The sequence below is a fragment of the Pinus tabuliformis genome, chromosome 3_1, assembly GCF_031772625.1.
Source record: "Pinus tabuliformis cultivar Carrire ecotype Pingquan chromosome 3_1, CPIR1, whole genome shotgun sequence".
Classification (NCBI taxonomy): domain Eukaryota; kingdom Viridiplantae; phylum Streptophyta; class Pinopsida; order Pinales; family Pinaceae; genus Pinus; species Pinus tabuliformis.
In genome coordinates, this window is record NC_142301.1 from 776917950 (window position 1) to 776921648 (window position 3699).

The following is a 3699-nucleotide window of genomic DNA, read 5'->3' on the forward strand; positions in this document are numbered from 1 at the left end:
CTCCTGAATCAGAGCTGCATCATTTTATTAATTTCCTGGCCAAACTGTATAGTGAAGCACTGAGTTTTTCCTCCACACCTTTCCCTGAACTCAGACCCCTTACAAATGATTTTCAATACAATAAATAAACTCAACTATGAGAACATTGATCGACCAAAAATAGGGGATTGTTTACTCATTATTAATAAAAGAAGAAAAGCCAACCATCTGTAAAAGGAGCAGTGTTACATTTTCTACTCTGATCTGTTGATGACCAATGAAAAGGTGAAATCTGTAGGTGTAAATCCCTTTGAAATCGTGACTAAGGGCAAGAATAGGCAATCTGTTCCTATCTCTATTGTAGTAGATATTCTTCGTTCTAATTTTGGCTTTTGGTCATTGACTTTTCACCTTCCCTTTTTCCGTTTGAATAAAAACCAATTTTTTATAATTAGCATCCATAATCTCATATGTATACAAATGAATGGGTGTATCGTCATCCCTTCTGAACTATTTAACACTGCTTCTAAATGTAGAAACATAATCATTATCATCATTATTTTCACTCTGGGCATATGACTCATGGTTGACATCCTCCTTACGCTTATCATTGGTGTTGCAAGAGGTGCTTTGAAGATTTGCGTCTGTGGTAATACTATAATTTTAAACTATAACCCCAGAACTACCCATCTTACAAACTTCAAACAAAGGAGATCATCCTGCAAGAATAGCATCCACAGTTCAATCAATGATATCATCTCCACAACACAAGTAAAAGTAGGTGGCCCTTTTATCTCAAGTATTGTTTTTAGAACTCCCCTTCTGAACGCCTCATCATCCCCTAGTGTAACACTCTGGATTCCACCAACAAGCATCTCCAAAGAAGGATTTTTATTAGATTCTCACTTGTCATTCCATGAGCTGTTCCAACTAGCTTTATTCCATGTTAAGCAATCGTACTGGTAGCCAAGGCTTCAAGCTCTATTCCAATTTCATCAATTACAATGGTCTGAGGCATATGGCTCTCAACTGCTTCTATCATTACCTAATTACAGTGGTCTTACCAACACCTGGATGTCCTATAATTAAAAGAGAACCCCCACTCTCAACCAGGTCTCGAACCATATATGCACTTCCAGATATTGCCCGGCCAACTCGACATGTGAGGCCAATAATGCATCCCCTACGATTTCGAATAGCACTAATACGATGCAATGAATGATCAATGCCCGCCCGATTATCATCTGCAAAGTCACCTACCTTACATATATAACTTTGAATCACAACATGGTGCCTCGATCTTCATTCAGATAACCACAGTTTATTTCTTCACAAGCAATACCAAAGTCCACTAACACTTACTTGGAGCAAATGAGTTGAATCGATTTGATTTTTATTGAAGCCATGATGATTTTTGGTCTTGGAGGCTTTGTGCACCATGCACAAGCCTAGTGTGCCACGCCTCGTGGATGTGTCGCGCAAGTGGAGAAAAACACTGTGTAGAGGCGCCCAATGCGCCGCGCTTGCTCAGTGCACCATGCCAGTCACCCAATGCGCCGCGCACTGATCCAACACACAGTTTGGCTTCAAAACTTCATTTTTTCACTTCCTTGTTTTATCTTGGCTTTTGCTGATGTCTTTGGCATGCATATGGATCATCGAATGTGAAAATAACTCATGTATACAAAGGACTTTGATTCTTTCTTTTTACAAACCCATTTCTGCAATATTTTGAACTTTGACACTTTACACCTTTAATACATACTTTGTTCTTTGTTTCCACTGATTTTTGAGCTGATGATGAATCTTGTCAACTTTTGCAGCCATGGTGGCATTGGATTTCGGCAAAAAATGACCAGAGGCTGCATTTGAATAGTTTCAACCAAAAAACCTTGAAAATATACATGCAATTATTTCAAAAGACGAAAAGACGACTTTTTCTTCAAAACAGGGTTTTGAAGAACAGTCATGATCAATCAGTATGACAATGAAATTTTCGAAATGAAAACATATTTTGAACCTCCCTCTGGCCTGCTCGCATTATTGGACACTTTTGAAAACCAAATTTGCGAAACCCTAGACCTGATGACTAAAATAACTCTTTGCTGACCAAAAGACCATCCATGACTATGAATGACTGAAACGTTGACTTCGATGAATTCTGATGAAATTTACTGATCAGACACAAGCCAGCAGATGCATGACAAGACCCTTCCATCAGATATTGGCATGTCCCTAGCGGAATGCAACTGAGTGATTCGAGTGAGACACCTAAAAATTAAATGCAAAAGGAGAAATGATCTCTGACGGAGGGATGTAAAGACCGACTCTAACATTGGCTCCAATGGGGATGGTAGCTCCTGAGAGGTGCCAAGAACTGCAAATCTTTGGGAGAGCAGACAGTGCCTTCATCCATTGGGCTATGGAGTCATTATTTTGACAAACAACATAAGACTTTGACTCATTTATTGACTGAAAGTTGATTTAAACCGGCTCAATTGTGAAACTGAAATGACTGAAAGACTGACTCAACAAACTGAAACCAAAACTGCAATGAAACTGGAACGAAGTGCTGCCTTTGGCTACTTATTTATTTACAAAATCTACCCTACTTTGTTGCAGAGCCAATATATCAAGTAATGTTGTAATGCCAGATCAACCATTCAAGTAACTGTGACAAGGATGCTGCTTGAGAGTGTTTCCACCAGACACAGATGTAATTGCTGGCAACCGCGCCTTGTTGATGCACTGTGCAAGTGGAGAAAAACACTGTGTAGAGGCACCCAATGCACCGTGCTTGCTCAGTACGTTGTGCCAGTCACCCAATGCACCGCGCACTGATCCAACACACAGTTTGGCTTCAAAACTTCATTTTTTTCACTTCCTTGTTTTATCTTGGCTTTTTTTGATGTCTTTGGCGTGCATATGGATCATCGAATGTGAAAATAACTCATGTATACAAAGGACTTTGATTCTTTCTTTTGAAAAACCCATTTCTGCAATATTTTGAACTTTGACACTTTACACCTTTAATACATACTCTTTTCTTTGTTTCCACTAATTTTTGAGCTGATGATGAATCTTGTCAACTTTTACAGGTGTGGTGGCATCGAATTTCAGAAAAAAATGACCAAAGGCTACATTTGAACATTTTCAACCGAAAAACCTTGAAAATATACATGGAAATTATTTCAAAAGACGAAAAGACGACTTTTTCTTCAAAACAGGGTTTTGAAGGAAAGTCATGATCCATCAGTATGACAATGAAATTTTCAAAGTGAAAGCATATTTTGATCTCCCTCTGGCCTGCTGGCATTATTGGACACTTTTGAAAACCAAATTTGTGAAACCCTAGACCTGATGACTAAAGTAACTCTTTGCTGACCAAAAGACCATCCATGACTATGAATGACTGAAACATTGACTTCGATGAATTTTGATGAACTTTAATGATCAGACACAAGCCAACAGATACATGACAAGACCCTTCCGTCAGATATTGGCATGTCCCTAGTGGAATGCAACTGAGTGAATTGAACGAGAAACCTAAAAATGAAATGCTAAAGGAGAAATGATCTCTGACGGAGGGATGTGAAGACCGACTCTAACAGGGGTTTCACACTTTGTCATTTCCAAAGGCTCTCTACTCCGCTTTCGCTTCTCCGATGTGATATTGGTTCGGACCCGATACATGCATGAACCAAATCCAATAAAGTTTCA

At 39.0% G+C, this 3699-nt stretch overlaps 1 pseudogene; it reads right to left on the bottom strand.

The window, feature by feature from the left end:
- Positions 1 to 647: 647 nt before the first annotated feature.
- On the bottom strand, positions 648 to 1806 carry LOC149189695 (protein SEEDLING PLASTID DEVELOPMENT 1 pseudogene; annotated as a pseudogene).
- Positions 1807 to 3699: the final 1893 nt, after the last annotated feature.